The following is a 15,101-nucleotide window of genomic DNA, read 5'->3' as shown; positions in this document are numbered from 1 at the left end:
AAAGTTTCTTAAAACACTTTTCATACTGGAGCTCATAATTCTGGCAAGTCTTGTGTTTCAGGAAGAAGCAGAGGTGCAGACACCAGTGTTCTGAAAGGGCTGACATGAGAATGAAAACAGACATGTTTTCTTCCCTTCCTTATGCCAGGAGCCACCCATTTTAAACCATATACAAACCTACCAATGTCAGTATTAAATACATCTTCAACAGTTGTTACAGATTGATAGCTTCTGCATGCAAATGTTACCAGACCAAACGAGCACCCTCCTGCTGAAGGTCAGCCAAGCTGAGCTCATCTGCCTCTGCAAACCAGTAAGGCCTTCGGCAGCTAATTGATCAACATCACGAAAGTTTCTGATTTAAAACTTTAAGACTAGACAACACATCATGCTCTTCTCCCAATCAAAAGACCATTTAGCCTGGTATCCTGATTTAAACAGTGACCCTCGTTCTCATCACATTTGTCTTGAGGGTCATCTGGAGAGTTTTAATAGGGGGGTTTGCCCCTCCAGATTCATCATCTTCTTTCTTTATTCTTACTTTAATCTGGGACAGCTTTAGGTTTTTGTGGGATGAATCTCTATAGCAAATGCCTGGAGAAGGAATGTAAGAAACAAGGCAAGTACAAAAATTCTTCTTTAGCAGCTCCTGGCAATAGTTTAGTAACTTTTAGAGCTTGAGGCTGCATCCAAGCCATTTTGTTTAATAGTAACCAATGAACCCTTCTGTCAGCATAAGGTATTTGATCAGTTTCTCTGGCGCTAACAAAACAGTCCTGCATTCTCTTAATAAGGTGTTTGTTTGGTTTTTTTAAGTAGATAGAAAAGAAAGATGACCAGGATACCTGGTTAAGATGCAGGGCTGAGGCTCAGAAAATATGGTTTTCTCTCTTTGTTCTTTTCCATGTGACTTTGAGCAAGTCCACAAGGAGGGGGAAGTTTTCAATAAAAATCAGACATTTGACTCACCTTTGCAAAAGGAAGATTTCCCATTTCATTTTACTGAGATTTAATTCACCTTTAATGATAATAAAGCTTCCTTCTTCATTCTTACTTAAGCTGTAAGATTCTAAGAGCAGGGATCATCTTTATTGTGCATTTAGTAACTTATGCTCGCTTATGGAGGCCCATGTTGGTGGCCACAATTTATAACAGTACTATTGATATTTAAAGCCTTGTAAGAGCCAAAATAAGCAGCCTGCAGCTCTTCAGAAAATATTTTATGGCTCTGAGATGGAAATTTTTTAAGAAGTCCAGGAAGTCAGAGAAACAAATGCCAATAAAAATCCTGTGGAGCCTCACTCGCATAGACAAGTGAAATTCCCCAGCTTCAACAACTAACATAAACATAAGGAATGAGGACTGACATTGTTGTCTGTCTTGTTCAGTACGCATGCAAGTTGTCAACCAGAAGTCACCACTTTTCCTCTCTATATCCCTCACCTTGACAGTAAAGTCCCTTCTCCCACCTGCATTTGGTAGAGCGAGGAAGAGGCTGCAAGATGAGTCTGCTCAGTGAGAAGACCAGTGGAGAACTTCTGTTTAGGTTGGTTAGCTTTCCACAGACTTGGCCCACAGTCACTAGGGATGGAGAAGGAGCACGACTATCCTTTGCTGGCAGCCTGCAGTTTCACTGCGTTAAGCATAGCATGAAACTACAGTCCTTCAGCAAACACCTTCATCATTACAGCTGCCAAAACCAGCAGTCCTCCCCTCTCTCTTCATTCCCCTGGGCCATTAATTTCAATTCCTACATGCTCTTCCCATTTTTAGTCACTTATACAGGCATGAGATTAATCAGATCAGAGAAATATGGCTTTTTCCCCCAGCTGGATCAGTCAGTTGAGCTGGTTCATGAAGCTGCCACCCAACCACTGGTGCTAGCAAAGGAAGGTGGCTCATAGGGACAGAAAAAAACAGGGAAATTATACAGATTTGGGGGTAGGGGGGGTGGGAGGTGTGTGTGAGGCAATGCTGTTATCAAATGTGTCCAGACTACATCTCAAGTTTATGCTATTTTGGGCTCATATAAAAAGATAAAAGAAGAAACTGCTAATATCAGGTTGTAAGTTTTAGACCTTCAGAAAGTGCTATGGTCTTCTACAAGAAATATATAATTTAACCTCTCCATGAATTTGGGTATGTTGTTTCAACAGTTTATTAGCAATAGGAAACACCTATTTATTTTATAATTAAATATGTTAGAAAGGATATAAACCCCCACCTGATTAGTTCACATGAGATCTTATTCATTGCATGCATTAGGAAGATTAAAATGCCTGCTTGCGTTCACATACCGCTGCTTCATCACTTCATTATGGCTTGTGCATTTGTGTGGTGGCTCCTAACCACGATCCTTTCCCTGATAAAATAGTAATTTCTTCTGTTCACACAATTCTGTGTTCTGATTTTTCTTATGCTTTTGGTTTCAAGAGCCAGGTGTTGCCCTTTCAAGAAAAAGAACCTCGGATAAGATGAAAACCTCTCTGCATACCAGAAAAATACAAGGCTTCTCTCAGATCCCACCTTTGCATGTGCCATTCACAGCATTATTTCAGCAGCGGGAGCAGTTAAGTACATTTTAGTTTTCCTAGTCTGCGTCCAGCCCCTTGGAAGTCGCTGCATTTGAGACGTGCTCATTCAAGACACTTCATCAAACGTGGTGCGCAAAGGACATGTTCAAATAGGTGTACATGGCCTTCACTTGCATTACCTCTTCAACCTCTCATGACTCTAAGCTGACCATTCAGTAATGGAGAAATGTAAAGGACAAATACAAATCTTTGAAAAGTTTCATTTCTAGCCAACAAATTAATGGAGATTTACATGAAAATGTGTGGCAGCTCCTAATCACTATCCTTTCCCAGGTAAATCACCAATTTCTGCTAGTCACACAATTCTATGTTCAAATTCTGTCCTGAAAAATGTTAGACGTTTATAGGGGGGGGGAAAAAATCAGAAGATCCCAGTTAATGATCAAAAAGACTGGTATAATAGGCATTTAGTACACACAAATAATATGCATTTAGCCAAAATACAGAAAAACAGAGACGAGAAGTATATATAGTCTATGATTTAAGACTTCATTGCGCCTTAAGAAATAGTGCTCAGGACTGGTTGATGATCTGGGGGAGTGAGGGGGTGCAAAGCATTTTTTTCCCCCCATGTTTCATGCAATTCATTATACAGGTCCTCAGTTCAAGAAACCCAATGTCTCTGAGTCAGAATATCTATCGTTCGAGATCTCAAGTGTTTGTTTCAGGCAGCCAGAGTAGTCCCTGAGAAAGCTCGCTGGAGCAAGCTGCTGCTAACAGTCACATACATTTCAATTTATTGATGAGTAAAAATATTAATCTTTTCTTTCTGAAATTTTAAGCTTTATTGTGACAGTAGGTATTATTTTCTGTAATTAACATGAAAGACATTTCCATTTGGCAGGGAATGTAATTTCTTGACTACCTAATCATAGCTTATTTGTCCACAGGAATTTAGAGAGTGCCATAAATCCACAACATTTCTGAATTTAAACAAATTAGAATTTGACAGACAGATGTAGGCAGTAAATATATTCACTTAGAACTTCAGTGATAATAGATATCTGGATAAAAGAACACTTTGATTACTCCTGCTAAAATTAGAATTAAATTAAATTGAAACATCCTCCTATGCCTCTATCTCTTTCCAATCATGTAAATTTGATTTAAATCATTTTCATGATTGTTTTCTTATGTCATTCTTACTATAGAAAAATTAGAAAACTCATAAAACCCAAACTGGCTGGAATGAATGGATAACAAGGTCTTTTGATCTGGAGACCGATACACCCTCCTTTATGTGCAAAAATAAAGCCTTATTTTGACATGAACCTGACATATCGCACAGTTCTAACATTTTGTGGTTTAATTCTAGAGGCTTTCTTGAAGTCTGAGAAGAAAAGCATTTTCAAATTGAGTTTATTGAAAAATACCACCAGAAAAAAATAAGAAAAAAACCCCAAGGCTAGGCAGGATGGTGAAGAGAGAAGAATATGTTTAACCTCCGTATTTTCACCTCCTGCCATTTAAATTAGGACCACAGTCACACAAAAACCTAAGTAGTGCATCCTTTTGCCCATGATTGATTATTTCAAAACAGAAATCCTCTGCCATTACCAAAGCCCTAGCTTTTCACTACATGATAAGTAGCCATCCATATACTATTATCTGCTACAATCTCCTGCCCTATACGCACCTGTGCCCTCTCAACTTGTTGCAAACCACCCTGTCATAGCCTCAGCTCCCCTTGTTCTCAAAAAGCAATTTCCCACTGTGTTCAGCCCCCTCACACAGACAAAGTCCTGGGCATCGCACTCACCCTCTGGAAACCCTAGATGAGTTTCTGCTCCATCCAAGTGGGAGAGGACTACCTGTCCTTACAAACAGCTGCAGACTTGCCCAGCAGTCTTGTAAAGAAGAAGAAAATCTTCCCACCTAAAAGTATCTGCATTAAGCAGGTAATTTTGACAGATCAGGTGGAAGGTATAAAAGGACATACAACTTCCAAGTTGTTCTATGTGAAAGTAAGGAGTGAACAGCAAGAATCATTTTTAATTAGTCCCAGTGAGTCATTTAATTGTTGCTTATTTTGCAGGCTGCAAGATGGATAATAGAGTTCCTGCATTACAATCTGGTATAAAAATAAGAAAGTAAACTTATTCAAACACACAGAAACCCAGACATATTGCTAGTAAAATTTTTATTGGTGTTATGCATATTCCAAATGCCTCTCAAATATTCGTTAAGAAAAAAAGATGAATGCAGCAAATAAACATTTTTCCAATTAAGTGAAAGCTCTTTAAAAGTTTAGGCTGTATTCATTAAAATTGGATTACATTCTGATGTTAACTAAAAGCGACTTTGTGGGGTTCCACATTTATCTTTTCCAGTAATTTACATATAAAATGCAGCCATTTGCAAATCAAAGTATGCTTTTAGTGCTGCCAGTACTGCAAATTCAACATGGACTCTCAACGCAAGTTCAGCTATTCTCATGGCTGCCTCCTGCCCTCAGCAGTGCCCCACTGGAGAGAGGGCTGCCCTCTGTCCTGCATCCCACCTGCACGCTTCGCCCTCGCCCTCCTCAGCACCACACAGGGTTCCTTCCTCGGCTGCAGAGACGTGAGCAGCCTGGTGCTCTTCCTCAAATATACGTACGAAGAGTTAGCACTTGTATATGCCATTGTTCGGAGAAGAAGATGGGAACGGCGTCGGGAAGGCGTCCAGCTCATCACTGTGCAAGGTACTGCCAGAGCAATGCACCCCCTCACTCTGCACCCGTTTCTGCACCCCACTGGGGCACTGCTGCACAGCTCACACGTCAGATGGACCAAGATGACTTCAGCTGAGTCAGGTAAGGCAGGTGAGCAGACACAGTGGCCCACCAGGTAAGGTATCCCTGACTCCTCTGGCCACCTCCTTCCTCAGCCCTGTCTTCTCAATGAGAGTAAGGATTGTGTCTGAACGTCAAAATGGCACAAAACTACTCCATGCAGGAAACCCTGGTGTCTTCTGCCATTTCTGTGGATTAAATAGGGTACAGGTGTGTCAAAAAGCAGCACAGCCAGTGCATGGGGTAGGTGGTGAAGCCATGGGAAGGGGACAGAACAAATTGGGAGCCAAGTTCTCACTCTAGACAGATGCAAAGCACCGGAGTGGCTCAGCCCCTCATGAAAGAGCGCTCAGAGACTTCTGTAATGAACTGGAAGTTCATTATAGTGGAAGTGAAAGATGGACGGTAACTACATGGAAAAAAAATCAGAAAATTCACAATGCCTCAGTGATGCTCTGCAACGTGGACTTCTCACACTAAGCATGTGTGAAAAGAGGTGCTTAAATACCCGTATATGTAAAAAGTCTTCAGTATAACTTATGAGAAAAGACACACAGAGCCTTTTTGAAGCCTGCTACTTCACTGTTGTGCTGGCGCTGTGGGGCAATGGCAAGAGTATATTTCTTTCTTCCCTAGACATGAGCAGATACAGTTCAGCACTCCGGGGGGTTGATATGAGAGGTGAGGTGATACCCCTCCTTCCGAGCTATTCTTCTGTCTATAATCATACTCTAATCTAGTTCATCTTCATCAAATACAACTCAGTGGAAAAATGAAAGTGCATTTGATATCCCTTGCCCCTGAGAAATGGATATTGCTGGAATTCACATGAGCTGCATCTGCACTACCTGCTACTTGCATCAATTTTAATTCATTTTTAAGAAGCTATTTCTTGCACAGATTGCACAAATGACAGGATAGAAATGAATGGCTGCACGCACTCTTGCAAGAGCAGATGATTTCGTCAACTTGGTCCGTTGGTGTGATTAACAAACAATCAATCAAAGTTCACAAATTTCATCTCAGTATTTTGCCTGAAGAGACTGTGAATGAGGTACTATATCTACCTTGAACTTGCAGCAATTTCAAACTGCTTCACTTTATCACAGCTCTTCATCTGAATGACTGGTGCCAGGAACTTGCCACTGTAGAATTAATAACATATTGACACTTTCAGCCCCTCAGTCTATCTTTGAAGTTTGAAAGCAATAACAAGGAACAGAGTATTTTACTTGGAAGCAATGACAATTTGTCTAAGACCATAATTCTTCAGATGTAAACCAAATAGAAAGTACATATTTTGGCAATAACAAATACATTACATTTTCTGGGGCAAGTGTTGAGGGCCAGATAATACTTCTGGCCTCTCCACAAGAGCTCCAGGGCACAGAAGAAGAATATTGAAGGGTCTTCATGATTAGAATTGATGGGAATAGACTGCTGCCTCCCATGGCAGGTGATGGGTAGATGGTGTCATGGGTCCAACTCCCTCTTGGGGAAACGTTAACTGTGATCCAGGCTGTAGTATGATGCTGCTACCTCATACTTGGGGTGGTTCCTTTCTCTCTCCATGTGCCTGCACGAATGGAGCCCCCTGCACCCCAGGAGGGGTCAGCAGTACTTGTAGGAAGAAGAGCCCCAGAGCAGGACCACAGGGAAACCCAAGTAAGATTTAGAGGCAGCAGCTGTGAACTTCACAGGGTGCCTGCTGCCGCTCAGTTACTGCAAAATACAGACTGCATGTGCAGTTCCTTCCTTGCCGCTGCCCTCAGTGGGGCTGCTTCCCCTTGCCAAATGTCCATTCTGACAGTTCTCATTGCAAAAATGAATGTGTTTTTTTACCTGGGTTTAAGCCAAGACACCCTACCTCCCACACAGTCTTCTGAGCAAGAATCTGTAGTCATTCTTTTTGCAGTCTGAGTTTGCCTGCCCAGCTTGGGGTATCCCTTAAAGGTGGGACTCCAACCAGCTGCTCAGGCTGCCCTGTCTTGAAGGAAGCTGCCAGGCAAAGCCACCTGAAAGAATCCAACCCTCCAATGCCCTTCCTATAGTCTTCTCCGAAGGACAAAATAGCTATTCCTACCACTGACAGAAATGAGTGGTGGAGAGGTATTGTGGCAGGCTTCAGCCCACAAAACCATTGGGTGTATCACTAGTCCCTATACCTCGTCACATGCGGCTGAGCCCCAGCTGCTCCCAGGGATAGTGACAGCAGTAAGCCTTCACTGTCGACATCCCTTACACACAGATTAAACTTATGCATACGCTAACTTTGGGATGTCAGTACCTCAGGAACACATCTGAGCAGAAATGTTTCACTATTAAAAGAAATATTCAGTCTATGCCCACTTTCTATACCATCTTCTTTCACCTTCTTCCCCAAATGCCTCTATCTCTTCCCTAAATTACTTAAATTACTTATTCCTATACCAACAGTTTTAGTGAGTGCTTCACACGGGGCTATAACTTTTCCAGCAACTTTGCTGTAACAAGAACATAGCAGTAATGATGAAGAACATGAAGAGTCAGAGGGACAGTAGTCTTGTCTTATGACAATGCCCTACAAGCCTCAGAAACCACCACTAATACAGCTTGAGCATCCCCCTGAAAGCAGTATCCTATAAGTCTAATTCTTCTTGGACAGCAATATACTTTTTCCATCCTAGTTTATTCATTGCAAAGTCTACTCCTGATGCCGATAAGTCAATACCTAATCAGCAGAATAATGTAATCATGTTTGAGGACAAGAGTAAGAAACCACGCCCAAGCCATTTCCTGCTTTGTCACAAATGTTTCCAACACTGTTTTATTTCCCCCTGGAAGCTGAATCTCTAATGTTTTAATCAGAGAAGTGTATTAAGCATAGTCTTTTCTGTATTGGTATTATTAGTCAAGGATTAATTTTGTAACCTAAAAACACGGAAAAGCTGCATTAAAAATAAAATAAATGGCGGGAAGGGCTCTGTTTTGCACAGATGATGATAGAGGAAGGATGTATGGGTTTATTACAGTTGTCTTGTCCAAAACTGAAGTCTCTATTAACCTAAACCACAATTACATTGAATGGCGACGGAAAATGCCATTGGACTGGTTTTGCACCTGGAAGACTCTTGAAAACATTCGCTGCACTTCAATGTACATGATTTTTGAGGTCCTTAATGGAATAAACCACCCATATATACAGAAGCATTGGGAATTTTGCTATCCACCTGTGACCATCATTTTCTGTCCAAAAACTGTAGTGATAATGTCTAGGGCAGGAATGAGGGAAGTGGCCTCAGTTAAAGAGTCAATACCTTGGGTTAGAAGGTAAGTGGCTGTTAGATATAGTTCTCCTATTGGCATAAAGTTCATAAAGAAGATGTCCTCCTTTCCATCCAGCACTGTCCCTACCACAAGCTATGCTGGTGTAATCATCCCATCATTCCTCAAGTACTTGGGTGATTTGCGTCAATATCTGGAATTCTTTACAAATAGCTGCCTGAGTATAATGAAAAAATAGCATGAGGCAATAACTATCTCTATGTTTTGATCCAAGAAGTTTCTAGGAGTCATTTATATGCTGCAATTGAATGAACTTTCAGATTACAGACCCATCTTCAGCCTTTTGATCTGGTGTGCACCAGTTAATTACCTAACTCAAGCAGCTGCTATTTCCCAGAGGAAAGAGGGGGTTTATAAGAACCAGAAAGGAAGGCAGAAACAAACAGATCAAGGAGATCAGTAAAAAGAAGCAAATAGTACTGGGCAGTGAAACAGATACTATTAAATATAGAGAGTATATAGAGTATACAACATCAGGGGATAGGGCACAAAATGTCAGAAAGGTCTCTGGAGGTCAAGCAGAGGATGTTTTACTCACATTGCACAAAGCAAGCAAGACCATCTTGAATAAAAGAATGGAACCAGCATTGCATGCATCCAGAGTTTGTCACCCTGATTCAACTGAAATGTAACAAGAGAAAAGCAGAAAACAAAACAAAAGACAACCCAAAGGATTCTAAACTGTCTTAAGGGCTTGAAAGGATAAAAAAAAGAAGAAATAAATATGCATATAGACATCTTTAGCAAATGCCATCTTTATAAAAGAAGCAACACTGCCCTAGGAAATCACCTAAGATATCTCACAGATCTTAGGTAATTTTGTAATTACTCACTGTCTTCATTACTTGATCAGCATTTTGGCATCATCTGATATTGTCCAGAATTAGTTCCAAATGCAGCATTATATTTTGCATAGATGTAGAATTACATTTTTATGCTAAGATATCAGGCAGTTGAGCTTTATTACTGAGATTTTCTTGTGGAAGTGCTTCAGGTTAATATGGGATTTTCCAGGGTTCAGAGCCTGAAGCAGCACTCACTGAATAAAAATTATAATTTCATACATGTTTAAGGTGAATATAATCTCAGTGAAACATGATCCTTTCCTAAAAACAAAGGAAAAGATAGTGTTTTATTATTATATATATATATTTTTTTTTTTTTAGAAACAGAATTGTTTCTAACTGAAGAACTGATTTCTGCTTTCCATTACATCCATGTCGATTTGGAATTGCTTCTGATTTTAGTAAAGAACTTTTGAGTTGATCTGGTCCTTAAAATTTTATGAAGAATAAAACTGTTGATCTCTAGAGTTATGTTTTAGCCATAAGCTTTTTTTTCAGATTTTTAGCCAATTACATTAAAATCTACAACCTTTAGGAAAGCAGTTCATTGAGCTGTTTGACACAGGTTTCACTAAAACAGCAATGAACATTTAAAAAGTATATTTGGGACCTTAGAAATATATTACTATAGAATGGCAGCCAATTCATGCTAAGAGAAGGGGAATAATGTTGCTATCTTTTTACTGAGCAGCAGAAGAAAATAATAAAATTAAGAGAAAGTTTTTTTGAGGGATAAGCCTGCCATCCCAAGAATGAGAGAGATCAAATTATGTAGCACATATATAAACACATATATAAAGCACAGCCAAGCAACTTTAAAATCCTAGTTCTGCTTCTAAGGTCTACAGCATGTTTTCCACACTCAGGAATGAAGCACTTTTTTTTATCACAGCAAATGGCATAATACATGTAGTAAACAGAACGGTGCATATGAGAGAGTTCCTAATCGCAATTACTATAATTAAGTTACCATTGCTAGTTAAAATTACAAGAAACCAAGAACAAACAAGGACCTCGATTTATTTTTTATTTTTCTTTTTTTAACAAGCCCAACATCACACTTTGAGTGTAATAATTAGACTTTCTAAACTTGTGACTGTTTTCCAAAATTATATAAATGAGAACATGGGTAATTGTTAGATTAGGGGTGAAAAAAATACTGAGGAAAAAAAAGTCTTAAGGCTCAGAAACAGCTACTGGAGAAAAAATTGCTATGGACTAGGGACAATAGTTAGAAGTACCTGCCTAAGCAACTGAGAGGTCCTTGCCAAGAACAAAGCCCCCATTAGGCTTGACCATCTTCAAAAGGAACCAAATTCAATGTGCCTGTCTTAGAAAGCTTACATGTGGGAACAGGTGAGAGAGAAGGAGAAAAAAAAGAGTGAAATAACAGAGAAAGTGCATAGCTGTGATCAGGCTGACAGCTAACCAAGTTGGCATACCAGCAAACATTGGTTTTATAGCAATACACATATATATATATATATATGCTATTTATATTTATAGCGTTATAACAGAGGAATTAATGTTAAAGGGGGATCTGAGGGAAAACAAACACCACCAACATCACAAATAGCTTTGTAGATACTTATGGGGCACCATCACCAAATAAGGGCTGGAAGAAACACAAGAGTGCCTACTTCAAAGTTTCGCAAGGAGGTCTTTAGACCTGGCATGATAAAGGCAGTAATCACTACACTTCTAGCAGGACTTTGGGATCAAACTGAAGCATCCTAAAATCAAATTGAAGGAATGAATATCAATACAAATAAGAAAAGTGGATGACAAAAATTATTACAAATGATAAAAGCATTAATGAAAGAGAAAACCAGAATTGTTAAGAGAGAAAGGAAGTAATTAATTTCCAGAGGAGGTAAATGTTGTAAGACAAAGCAAGTTCCTTCCCTTTCATGAGAGAAGAAAAGATTCCTCTTCACCAAAAACCTTAACAAGGGGCTGCTAGAATGGGATCAAAGACTGGAGTAATGCACACCAAGACTTTGAGGCATCATCCGTCACGCAGGGAAGGGCTTGGAGTCTTCAAAGTCTAGAGACCACCCTAAACAGCGGTCTCAGAACCTCCCAGGGATCAGAAGGAAAGTTCCTGTCTGGGCTGAGGAGCTGCCTTAAGTGAACAGCTGTTTTATCTCCGTGTTCTATAAAGTGCCTGTCTGTGACGTTCCCCTGTAATTGCTGCTCTGGAAAGGGCTGCACAAGAGCTTGCACAGGTCTGTACTAAAAGAGCACTTCCCTCTTCTCTCACACAACACAAAACACTGCCTGCTTACATTAATTGTCCTTCACTTGCTTATGTGGAGGGGTATGCTAATAACCAAACCACAAATAAACAGAGGAGATGTCCATGGGCTAAAGAGAAGCTTTTCTGAGGCTGAGCTTTAGAAAAACGCACAGAGAATTTAGGACACTGCGGGCAGGTAAATTTTACGTGAGTACCTTGAGAAACACAGGTAGCAATGAAAAGAGAAGAAAACTTTTAAACAATATTCATTTTAGCTTGTAATCACACATAGCACGTAAAGACAAAACCCCTTTCACAAAGACTTGTGCAGTTTCAGAGCTTGCTGGCAGTTACAGCACAGTGTTTCTGGAGACTGAAAACCAGTCCAGTGTGAATTGCGTAAAAAATGACTGCAAAAATCCATTCACCAGGCCTCAAAATCTAGGCACCGGTCCTGAAATTCAGTACAAAGTTATATCCAGCCTGGTGAGACCATAGGCTGCTGCAGAAAGAAGCGTTCTCACCTCCCACCAGACTCCTCCCTAGCATCAGAAGAAGCAACCAAGCGACCGCAGCACCAGCTGGTGCAAAGACCTGCCTGACAGAAGATTAATCTGCCAAAACAAGGTTTTCTATCTGATCAGTCGGCTGAACTGACTCACTCAGCGCTTACAGACTGCTCAACCCCATACAACATAAGCCAGGGAAACAGATGAGCCGGAGGAAGTGTGGGACTGCCCCTCCCCAATGCAGCCTCTACTCAAACCACGTTACGTGCAAAGCCAAACTGCACACTAAGATATTCATAGGTGCTAGGGGGGCAGTAAGTCAGTCTTCACAACTACTGAACAACTGAGCTGTATCTCAAAGAAAGTGCTATTTTCTTTACCATGACCATGTCTGAGAGGTCTGCAGTGTAACAGCTGTTAGAAAGCAAAGACTTCAGATCAATATGGAGCTCCTGAAATTTGAACCTAAATGCAGAGCAAATATACATTTCAACACAGAAAATCTGGCAGACTACGTCTAACAAATTAATCTCACTTTAGGAGAGTGCTCCAGCAGAATACAGCACACAAATTGACAAAATTAGCAAATTTAACTGGGTATAACCGGGCGTGTCTTCAAAGACAAGGTACCTTCACCAGCTGCAGATGTCTGAGTGGACAGGAGACACTTGCAGCATCCACAGGACACAGCTCTGACAAGCACTGACAGAAATCATTGTAAAAGTATGGCTCCGTAGACTGGCTGCTAAAACAAACCTTCGGAAAACTCAAGGAAAAACACTAGTCAGAAGTGCTTGACAACTCTCCTCGCTAGAGCTGGACAATCAGACGCATACTAAAATAAGAAAGTAAACCCAGAAAAAGACAAATGTATATTAGAACAAAAAAGGCCCAAACACATAAAAATCCCTAACTGGCAAAAATGTACAAGGTCACAAACAAACCAAGGCAAGAAACCTTCACAGTTCACGTTACTTGTGAAATTATCACCTTATTTTTCATTTTTTCAGCATCTGAGATATACATTTTTAAGGGACTTTTATTAACAGACGCCAACAGTGGTCTGAATCAGTTGCAAGGTTAATTACCTCTGATAAAAGGAATTTGGTGTATGAGAGAAGGTAAATTCTGGTTATCAAGCAGCAGAAATCTTTTTTTGAGTGAAGAGAGTTCAGCCTGGATGAATGTCGTTGGGTATAAAAGCAGACAAATCACAGTTCAAGATTTTTTTCATTGTACTATGTTTAGTGTCAGATAACCTGACCAGCCAATAGGCCATTAAGTTATTTTGGATTTTCCTTATCAGCAGAATCCATCTTTGATTCAGAAATCAAACACTTTGTTATTCATACCACTAAAATATGTCAATATGGAAACATATATAGATGACTATAGCAAGTCGTTAAAATATCACAGAAAAATCAATTCAGAAAGAAATTCAGACTTCGCAATACCATGTACTTTTGACGACTAACAATGCATTCATGGTGAAAATATATGTAAAGGATTGATAAAGGTCCCCAAAAGAAGGTGGTTTAGAAAAATGTTAGAAACAAACAAAATTATAGTCTAATGTGTTCCATTTCTCTATCCCTTCTCGGGTGGAAAGGGTCTGTTTCTGCCACTTGCCAAGCACGCTTCCCAAATGGAAAATGGCTGCCAACAGATGAAATGTTACAGCTCACAGCATGCAAGGTTTTTTTTTTTATTTATTCACTTGGGGGAGTTATCACACAAGCATTTGCCTCTGGCAACCAATTCCAATGCACACTGTGATAATGTCTCATTTTGATACAGGCTGGCAAAAATTATGCATAGTTTACATAGGCACTATCTCATGTTTTTCAAGGTCTGATCTTGGACATGGTTAATTGAAAACACGGGTCCTTTATTCCTCTTGCTTTGGTTGTCAGCCACCATCAAACATTTCTCTGCTGCAAGCCCTGCCTCCACCTTCTCTCATTCTCATTGCTGTATGTTCTCCGAAGGGAAAGAGCCATGGAACAACAACCTGCTTGTACTTGATTTATGCTGCTGTCCACCTTAAAACAATGTATTTCACTTGGGAGCTTAGGTTTGCATGACATGGGAAGTCAATGACATGTTTTGCAAATGAAGTAAATTATGAAGAGAACTTCAAATTAGCATACACAACATGATACTCTCCCTCCTGGAGTAGAGGGGAATTAAATTTGTATTCTTAGAAGTAGCTACTGGCTTTTTTGAAATCTCATACAGGTGACGGCAGGATCATGCTGGAGCCTATCCCTTCCCAAACAGCCTTTGCATCTCTTCCCACTTCTCAACAACCTCTGTGCTTAAGCTGTAGGTTATCTACCACAGAGTCCTTCTAAGCACAACCCCAAACCAAGACTCTTCCAGCCTTGTCATTCCTTCCCAGGGAACCAACGCCAGCATGCACGCTCACACACCACCTGCCCACTCTGTGAAATGTCTGGGCATCATATATGTTGCCTGCTACAAGCATCCTTTACCACACAGCACTGAGTCCCATCCACAAAGAGAAGAGAATGTTTGCATGTCCTGTAAAGCACCTCCTTTATTTCTCCTCCCCCTAGCAGACTTCCACCTCTAAAACTTCAGCCTATCAATCAATATCCCACATGATTTAAGACTTAGATGTCTACCTGCCTCCATTTTCCACCCCTTCCTAGACTCCACACTTCGAAGAACTGTCATAGATTTGCTTTGCAAACAATGATTTCCCTCAGCTCCGTTATCAGGAGATAGGGTTCTTTTGAACTGAAAATAAGCATGTTTAAACAAAATAAACTTTCTTTCAGCATTTCAGTGCAT

The sequence above is a fragment of the Falco naumanni genome, chromosome 5 (assembly GCF_017639655.2).
Source record: "Falco naumanni isolate bFalNau1 chromosome 5, bFalNau1.pat, whole genome shotgun sequence".
Lineage (NCBI taxonomy): Eukaryota > Metazoa > Chordata > Aves > Falconiformes > Falconidae > Falco > Falco naumanni.
Note: the sequence above shows the minus strand (reverse complement) of the source record.